The sequence below is a fragment of the Elaeis guineensis genome, chromosome 8 (assembly GCF_000442705.2).
Source record: "Elaeis guineensis isolate ETL-2024a chromosome 8, EG11, whole genome shotgun sequence".
Lineage (NCBI taxonomy): Eukaryota > Viridiplantae > Streptophyta > Magnoliopsida > Arecales > Arecaceae > Elaeis > Elaeis guineensis.
In genome coordinates, this window is record NC_026000.2 from 114,824,321 (window position 1) to 114,835,080 (window position 10,760).

The following is a 10,760-nucleotide window of genomic DNA, read 5'->3' on the forward strand; positions in this document are numbered from 1 at the left end:
TCTTTCCCTTATTCGAGCATTGAAGATGGCACAACTAGTCTTGTGCCTCTCAACATCGTCGAGTGTGCCAAAAGACTCGTTCAATATTTGCAACATATCTTGTGGCTGAGCATTCTAGAAATGATGGCTAAACTCATCATTCATCGCTGCTAGCATAATACAACGAACCATAGTTCGATCATTGAGCCACTTCTAATAAGTCTCTCTGATTGAGCTACGTGCGTTTGGAGCTGGCTCCTCGGGTGCCGGATCAGTTAATACATACAAGATCCATTTGTGCTCCAGGATAATTTTGAGCTTTCGATACCAGCTATCAAAATTTGATCCCATCAATTTATCACTATCTAATAGTGATCAAAGCAACAAGGTGATGGCTATAACTGTAAAAAAAAATCAGAACCTAATTTGTATATAAATTGATTAGGCCTAATGATATGGATTTTAGTCTAAAGATTCTTCTACTATTTTATTCAAATTGATAGCCTCTACCTTCAATTCGAGGAATTACACTAATTTCTTAGTGGGTATAGAATCCACATGGACTGCACATGGGTCCGAGTGTGGCTCGGCTAACCCTTGTATACCCTTGGATAGGTTCTTAACCAATTATTTCATCAAATAATATCTAGTATTCAATTTTACCCCAAACACCTCTTCAACAGACGTGTGGCACCTCCATTGAAAGTTTTGATTAGGTCCAACCATTAACATAATAGAATTTAGTATATCTAACAAATGAGTGATCAGGCCCGAGTATGGCTCGGCCAACCTGACTATCATCAGAAAGATACAACTAAAACAACATATTATGAATGATAATTCTGACAACCAGATGAGCACTAGACATGTGGCATCTCCAATGATCATCTAAACCATTGGACTCATTATTATCCAACTTAATGGGAGGTTATAATCTAGTTATCACCATAACTATTTCATTTCTAGGGACCTAATAATTTTAGAAGATTTAATTAGTTGAATTGAGAGATAAGAAAAAACTTGACCAGTTAATCTTAATCCTCCCACTGACTTCACCAAGTCAGATTAAAGAAGATTAGGTAAAAGCTGGTCCAGCCAACTAGTCAAAAATCCTCCCACTGACTTCATCAAGTCATGAAGAGGACTCAAGACAAGTCGACTAGGGGCACCTAAATTAGTCACACTGATTTTCTAGTTAGCATGGGCAACTCCAATCATTAAGTGATCTAATCAAAATATGATTCACCATGTTGGTCAGGTAAGTGAGATCGATGGGAGGGATATGCCATTAACTCGACATAAACTCAATCTATGTGAGTAGCTCTCAATTAATGACCACCAATCAAAACTGTCATACTTTCTCTAGACACCAACTGATTAGTCATTTTCAATTTGACCAACTTATAGGCTTGGATTTGACCACGGAACTACGATCAAAGTCTATATTGGTCTAATCAAAGATATGGACTTGACCCACTACATCTATTGAAATTGATCAAGAGAAGAAATTGACTTAATCAGAATTAATTTTTAATTAGATTTGATCAATTACTAACATGATCCATTATCAATGATTTCTAATCCTCGATCTAACCTAGTTAAATGGACTTGACTTGAGCTAACTCATTAACCCATGAGTTATAAAATTAATGCCTTAGATCTTTGATTCTCAAATCTAGATCGCTTAATTCTCAATTAAGTTTAGGGTTGATAGGGGTTTGGGTTGGATATTTGAAAATAATTTTTAATTTTATAAAATATTTTTACAATCAATCATCTAATGATCAAGATTTTAATTTCAGATCTAATATATATTATTTTAAATCTAAAATAAAATTTTAAAATTTTTTTATTATTCATCATCACGAAAAAGATCACGCAGTATTCTTACACGCCATAGTAGATCCCATCAAATGGATAAATAGGATAGTAAAATCCTGATTTCTCTTATGATCGGACGGCTATAAGGATCTATCCAATCAGATTACTATACTACTCAGGTTTAAAATTAACTATTTAGATCTAATTTAAATAATTAAAATTAGATTATATGCAAAAAATTTATGTCATAAGAAATTTTGCTCTGATACCATCATGAAGGAAAAATAGGTAGTTCAAAGTATGTATTTTTAAAATTTTATAATAAAATAATAAAAAATTAAATATTTTAATCTTCTAAATATATCTTAGATCATATTTAAACTATCATTAAAGATTTATGACATAAAAAATTTATATATAAAATCTAATATAAAATAGAAAACTGCATCGATCACATCGATGCTCTGAATCTGATCTTACTTTTAGATAATATCAGTAGAGTGTAGAACTCATCATCTTTTCATGGGTCGATGATCTTCACTACTAGTAAGTATGGTACAAAATTTTCACTGATGTCGAGCAGTCGCACAAGTCGTCCGGCCTCTACAAATCGTCCACTCGAAGCTCTGATCGGATCTTCCTTCGTGGGAGTACTAGCTCGCATCGAAGGCTCTGGATGGCTGATCCAAGCTTCTTTCTTTGAATCTCTCGAACTTTTTCAAATCAGAAGATGAAGCTTTATGAGAAGGTGGTGGTGTAGAAGATTGGACAAGACTCACTCTTGCATTTTTTTCTTACAAAACCTAGAGATAAAATCCTAGAACCCACAGCTCACGCCTGAAAGGAAGAACACTTCCTCTATTTCTCATGCACGGAAGCCCAACCCACTCTCAAATTTTTATGTCCCCTTTCTCAAATTTCTCATGCCAAAAATTACTTCTAATATCATACAAAATTGATCCCCTTTTAAGGTTGGCATCCCATGGAAGATAAGGATAAGAATATGGTAGTTTCAGTTTAAATTCAAGTGTTGGTTGATCCTTATTACCAATTCAAATCAAATTTGAATTAAATTTTGAATCAAACTTTATCCTTATCTTATAAACTCAGAGAGAGGTCGACCAACATCAGAATGGTGCAAAAAATCTTATGCAAAAATACTTTATGCATGAAAAAATATGATGGCGTGAAGAGGAGAGTCCAACTCAACTTGGACTCTAGGTTTTTATTCAAATTCAAATCAATTTAAACTCAAATTTAAATCAACCAATTTTTAGTTCAAAAGGACTCAGATGAGGATATAAAAAAGACTTCTAGATATGAAAAAAATTATATAAAATATTTCTCACGTGAAGAATAAGAGGGTGCAGATAAAGGAGGTGCAAGAGATTCAAATTTGAATTCGAATTATTTTTCTCATCCAATTAGATTCTTAATCCAACCAAATTAGGTTAAATTCAATTGAACCATTAAATCTAATTTAATTAAGTAGCAAATAGTTTTAATCAAATTCTAATCAAATCAAAAATTAATCAAGCTCAAGTTCTGATCATATCAGAAATCGAACATCCTTAGCGATTAGGTCATCTCATAATCTAATCGGATCAAATCAAATTGAATCTAATTCAATTAGATTCGATCCAAATCTCAATGCTTAATCAAATTGAGTTAATTAATAATCTAATTACTAATCAATCTTTTCATAATTCATCAATAATTAATGAATTGATTTATTATAACTTTTGCACAGGGTTAATCATCAATCGAATTGAATGTTTTACCTTAGAACGATTCTTAATCATTTATCAGCCATATGATCAGTCTAAAATTTTTTTGAGTGTGACCCCATAAGTTTGAATATAAATCGATAGTATAAGAATAATCTTTCTATACCAATCAAATTGACCATCTAGCAATGATATCCGACGTCCGGATAGGTCGAAAGATTGTAAAGCATCATTCAAGAACCTATTGACATATGGTTACCGTATAATTCATCCCTTTGACTCAAATACTCAAGGTGACTTAGGGTTTAACTGTCAATCCTGATATAGTCATCCACATTATATTTTAATTTTCAAAATTCATCATATGGATTACCCTGACCAAGATTTTACTGAATTAAAACATACTGATACATTAACTCCTACTTATTCGAAGGAGTCAATTCTATCTTGACTCACACACCGACTTCGCAAGTACTTGACTATGCCCAGAAACTTTTCATCACTGAATTAAAAATTTAGATAGTCCGGCACCAAAGCATAGTGAGTTGCTTGCAAATCACCGTGGTGATCTCAAATCAGAGGGACACTTATATCCTTATCCTTCATGAGCTACTCTTGACAGTAGAGTGCTCAGCAATTGTCATGTTCAATGACATGTACTCCTACATCTCAGTTGCATACCATGCTAGTATCTCCACACTCTTTGGTTAAGAGGATAACCAACATACATGGCACACAATGACCTATACTTGATGTTGCCCAGCTATGCAACCCAAGAGGGGGGGGGGTGAATTGGGTTTCTAAAAATTTTAAGCCCAACTGAATACTTATGAAGAACAAAACAAAGACTTCAATTCAATATTAATTACCTAAAGCAGGAATGCAAGAATATAATAAAGAAATAAAGTGAAGCGATAAAGCACACCACAAACACAAGATTTATAGTGGTTCGGTGCTAACCTTGCACCTACATCCACTCCCCAAGCTCCTACTTGGGAATTTCAATCCACTATACTTTGTATTCAACCCGAATACAAAACGTCGGAAACTCCGACACTAGCTATCCCAAGCTAGATCACTTATTTCTCGGGTACAAGTAAACCCAAAACACTCCGATTTCAGGTTCGGATCAACCTTTCCTTGTTTTGGAAATCCTCCAAAAACAAGAACTAAAACTCACAAAGAGTTAGAAAATTTTGAGCACAGATTAATACAATAACAGCTCCTTTAAATGAGCTAATATAACAATAAAAACTTTACTCAAATGAAGAACCCTTTTCGAATTTTCTCAAGGTGGATGAACGCTTGAACGAATGCTTGAGAAGAGGTTGTTTGTTGATTGAAGATCTCTTGAAAGCTTTGGAAGATCTCTAGATCAAGGTTGGACAATAGGCTTGAAAGATCCTCTTGAATGCTCTTGCTTTTCTCTTTCACAATCTCTCTTGTATATTGTGGATCCTCTCTCTTTTTCTTTTTGGATATTTCGTTGATCTCAGGCTTTTTCGTGCAGATTTCGGATCCTTTCTTCTATTTTTCTCTCCTTTGATTTCACGTTTGATCTGCTATTTAATCTGCAATTTCTTTCACCATTTAAAGTATTTTATGACATTAGAAGCAAGAGAAAACAATTTAGGCAGATAAAGAGCCGTTAGAGCAATTTTAGGAAGCATAAAAGGCAATTAAAACGGGCAAAAAAATAGCCGTTGCTGATATTTCCGTCGCAGGGGTCGACTCATGAGTCGACTCATGCTTCAGGGGTCGACTCATGAGTCGACCTCTGTTGCAAAAACCAGAGAATGCGTTTCTGGAAATTCTTGGCTCAAATTAGCAGGGGTCGACTCATGAGTCGACTCATGCCTTGTGGGTCGACTCATGAGTCGACTCACAGGTCGTGCCAAGCCAGAAAACTAGCGTGCCAAGGAGAATTTTTGCGTGCCAATCAGCTCACAGTGCCATGAGTTGACTCATGAGTCGACTCATGCACTTCAAACCTTCATAACTTCAAAAATATAAGTCCAAACACAATGAAATTTTCACCAATAGATTTCAAATCATTTGTTCTACCAAATGGTACTATCAAATCAGGATTTTAGTGAAATTATGATTTTGCCCTTGAAGAGCATAAGGACTTTTTCATTTTAAAATTATTTGTATCCCTTCAATCTGCTTTGTAATCATCAAAATCAATCTAGGAGCAACAATCTCCCCCTTTTTGATGATGACAAAACACTTGAACAAAAGCATTTATGTGAATGCATTAATTTCAAAAGAATGCACTGTAGGTGTATATGCTTGAAAAATATGATTCTTTTGGCATGTGATATAAATGGTCATATGCAAAAATAGTTTGTCCATTTTCATAAATATTTGAAAAGAGTATTAGATCATTTTGAGTTTAAGATATATCAGAGCAAGAGAGAAAAATAATTTTTTAATATATCAGAGCAAGAAAAAAAAATAATTTTTACAATGTTATTCGAAAAGATTTTACAATGTATCAGAGTAAATGTTATAATATAACAGAAAAAATTTCACACTGTATCAGAGCAAATTTTATAATGTATCAGAGAAAATTTCACACTGTATCAGAGCAAATTTTGTAATGTATCAGAAAAATTTCACACTGTATCAGAGCAAATTTTATAATGTATCAGAGCAAGTTAAAAGAAATTTTAGGGAGTATCAGAGTAAGTTAAATTTCTTAAGATGTATCAAGGTAAATTTCAAAAGATGTATCAGAGCAAGTTTGAATTTTGAAATATATCAGAGCATATTTAAATTTTTAAAGTAAATCAGAGCATATGTAAAGAAGTAATTTAAAAGTTACATAATTGCATTGTACTTAGCATTGTACTTTAAATTCTTCAATTAATTTCTCATAATTTGTAATTTTGCTTTTGGGGTTTTGCCTTTGATGAGTTGCTTTTTGTTTAATTTCTCCCCCTTTTTCTTTCATAATTTAGGGTTTTGCTTTTAATGAGTTGCTTGCTTTTTGTTTAATTGTTTACTTTCTCCCCCTTTTTGACATCATCAGACATGGTTAACTTTTCTTTTTCAGAAATATTCTTTAATTTCTCCCCTTTTAGAGTATATCACAGATGTTTGCTCCCCCTTAATATAGCAATTATCAACAGCAAACAACAACAAAGAGAAGACAATATTTCAACAAGGAGAATATATATAACCAAAATATGATCAATATCATTACAAAAGGTAGAAATATAAGCAAAAGATGATTCCATTAAAAACATAATTGTTTCAATACATAGTTCATATTATAAAAATCAACCAGCTAATTGTCAATACATGGCCCCAAGGTACAGATCCTAGAACAAGACACTAGTACCTAGGATCTAGTAAAGATCAAGATAAGTCAATGATCGGAGTCATCAGATATAGGGTGAGGAGATGATGGATCAGAAGTGCATCCTCTACCCCGTCTGCCTCTGCCACGAGTAGGAGAGCGAGATGAACTGGGTGGCTGAGAACGCTGAGATGCTAGGGCTGATACCATGAGTCTAATAGAATCAAGTACGTTCAGTGCTCTGGAAACAGATTGAAGTAGAGCAGTGAACTGAGTGGTAGCATGCTCACTCGATCCTCGGATCTCTTTCCTCAGTAATTCATATCCACCTTCTAGTGCTCCTCTGAGCCTGCCAGCCTCTGCAGTGAGGTCTGTGACCTCAATAGTAGACTCCTGTGGCTGGGATGGGCCAAAGCAAGACTTGCCCCTGCAAGTCTAGAACTCTGCAGTCAATCTCCAGACTGTGTCTTCAAGTTGCTGTATCCTGATGGACTGATCTGAAATCATCTGAAATACAGTGGAGATGTGGGGAGTAATGGTCTGATCAGAAGAGGTAGCTACAGGTGCAAAAGAAGTACTACTCCACTGACTAGACAGCAAAGAAGCCACACGCTGAGATATATGCTCGATCTGATCGTCAGCCAGTCTGAACTCTGAATGAGGTGCTCTGCTCTCTGGCTGATACACTGGTGTGTGCATCCTAGTAAACTCTGAAGGGCCAGCCTCAGTATCAGGAATGAACTGGGTATCTGGTGAAGCTGCCCTGAAGTCATGTACAGGAGAAGATGGACCTTCTTCTTCTACTCTGCCTTCAGTTCTGTCTTCAGCTCTTGTTTCAGCTCTATCCTCAGTTCTTTCTTCAGAGCCCTTGATCCAACCACCATTAGTCTTTGTAATTCCCATTCGGTGCAGGCTGTGTTGGTTGAAAGTGTCCACATGTGAGAGCTTAGTAGCAGCCTCCCCCTCACAACTAACTCCAAACCTCCTAAATACTCTAGTAAGGGCCATACCATAAGGCAAGTGTGCCTTGGATCTGTTCAAAGTTTCTCTCATGGCCTCTATCATAAGTGCAGGGAGGTTCAGGGGGGTCTGAGTGATGACATGAAACATGACACATACATCTCTGCTGGAAAGTAAGTCATGTCTACCACTCCTAGGAAAGAAGAGCTTTGAAACTATCTGATGCAGCACCCTCATCTCAATGGACAAAATCTTTGCTTCCAATTTGTTTAAATTTCCTGAATAAGTTTCTCCTAAGATCATTTGATCCCCTCTTCTTTAATTGGGAGTTCCATATATGAATATCCTTCACTAGGCAACTGAAGTATTTCTCCCAATATCCTAGAGTCCAGGCAGATATCAATTCCCTTTACAGTTGAAGTCACTGACCCACTTCCATAATGTAGGTTTTGGTAGAATTCTCTAACAAGGTCAACATAGGTGACTTCCTTAAGAGAGCAATAGAGTTCCCATCCTTGGTTTTTAATTTTGGTAGCAAAAGTAAAACCTTCTTTCTCAAAGAACCGAAAATCTATATTTTTCCCGGTTTCTACTTTTCTATCAGAAAGAGGATTTACACTGGGGCTTATGGAGGATTGAGAGGGACCTTGAGCAGATGTTGAAACTGGAGTGGGAGCAGTTGAAGACTGAGCATGCCTTTTCTTTCGGACAATTTCTTCAGGCTCACGGATTGATTTCCTTCTTTGAGGAAGCTTCATCTTTGGAGCCATATCCACAAAAGTAGCAGACAAGAAGACTTGAATTGAGTGAAGGAGGGATCACAAGAGAGTAAAGAAGGATTTTGGTGGAGAAAAGAAGTGGATTTTGGAAGTTCGGTAAAGTGCTAGGGCACGTTCCAACCGCGCCAAGCAAAGCGAGAAAGCACAGAAAATCCTTTTGAAGGAGGCGATTTTTGGTGGAGAGGAGGAGGGAGAATTGCCTCAAAATTAATCCTTGGATTTGGAGCAAAAAGAGTTGGAGAAGACGGCTTTTGGAAGAAGAACGATGGGAAGATGAGTCGTCTCACAAACAGTAACCCTTATAAAAACAATGAACTCGTTGAAAGTTGGTGGGATTTACAAGTTTGCCATTGAGTCGACTCATGGGGGTCGACTCATGAAGTTCAGAAAATCAGGAAAAATGTGAATAAATTCCAGAAAAATTTAAAATTTTGAGTGAAGGAATTTTGCTCAATGATAAGTTTTTAGAATGATAAATTTGAGCTTTTGGGATCAGGATAGATGTTGAAATTGAGCTCTAATCAATTCTTTGGAAATTGAGAAATTTTAGGCAAATGGATCTAGAATTCCTAGATTTCTCCTAATTTCACAGAATCTATCCTCACTAAGGGCCTTTGTAAAGATATCAGCTAATTGATTTTCAGTGCAAACATATTCAAGAATTATATTTTTGTTTTGAACATGTTCTCTTATGAAATGATTCTTATTTCAATATGTTTGGATCTTGAATGTTGAATTGGATTTTTAGATAATTTATGGCACTTGTGTTGTCACATCTTATTGGTGTTTCATTAAGTTTGATTCCAAAGTCTTCGAGTTGTTGCTTAATCCACAAGATTTGAGCACAACAACTTCCGGCTGCAATGTATTCGGCCTCAGCCGTAGACAGTGCCACCGAATTTTGTTTCTTGCTAAACCATGAGATTAGGTTAACTCCAAGAAATTGGCAAGTTCCACTTGTGCTTTTTCTATCTAATTTACATCCAGCAAAATCAGCATCTGAATATCCTAATAAATTAATTTGTGAGTCCTTAGAGTACCATAGCCCTAGAGTTTGAGTACCATTTAAGTATCTAAGGATTCTTTTAACAGCATTCAAATGAGATTCTTTAGGATTAGATTGATATCTAGCACATAAGCAAACACTAAACATTATATCAGGCCTACTTGCAGTTAAATATAATAATGAGCCAATCATACCTCTATAGTATTTTAAGTCTACGCTTTTACCTTCATCATCCTTGTCAAGCTTACATGAGGGACTCATTGGTGTGCCAATTGGTTTGCAGTTCTCTATTCCAAATCTTTTGAGTAGTTCCTTGGTGTACTTGCTTTGGGTGATGGAGATTCCCTCTTTTGATTGTTTGATTTGGAGTCCGAGGAAGAAGGTGAGTTCTCCCATCATGCTCATCTTGAACTCCCCCTGCATAAGCTTAGCGAAGTCTTGACAAAGGGATTCATTAGTAGACCCAAAAATTATGTCATCAACATAAATTTGTATAATTAGCATATCATTTTGATTTCTTTTAATAAATAGGGTTGTATCTACATTGCCTCTTGAAAAACCATTATTTAGTAGAAATTTGCTTAGCCTTTCATACCATGCTCTAGGTGCTTGTTTTAATCCATATAAAGCTTTATTTAATCTAAAGACATGATTAGGAAAAGTATGATTTTCAAATCCAAGGGGTTGTTCTACATATACTTCTTCAGAGATATATCCATTTAAAAATGCACTTTTAACATCCATTTGAAATAACTTGAAATTCATAAAGCAAGCATATGCAAGTAGAAGTCTAATAGCTTCTAATCTAGCAACAGGTGCAAAAGTTTCATCAAAATCAATTCCTTCTTCTTGATTATATCCCTTAGCAACCAGTCTTGCTTTATTTCTAATTACATTTCCATGCTCATCTAATTTGTTTCTAAAGACCCATTTTGTGCCACTTATTGAATAATTTTTAGGTCTTGATACTAAGGTCCAAACATTATTTCTTTCAAATTGATTAAGTTTCTCTTGCATAGCATTAATCCAGTTATGATCATTTTCAGCTTCTTCAAAAGTTTTAGGTTCAAGTTGAGATACAAAAGCACTATGATTAAGTACATCTCTAAGTGAAGTACGTGTTTTTACCCCATGCATAGGGTCACCAATAATTAACTCCTTAGGGTGGTTGTGAACATACCTCT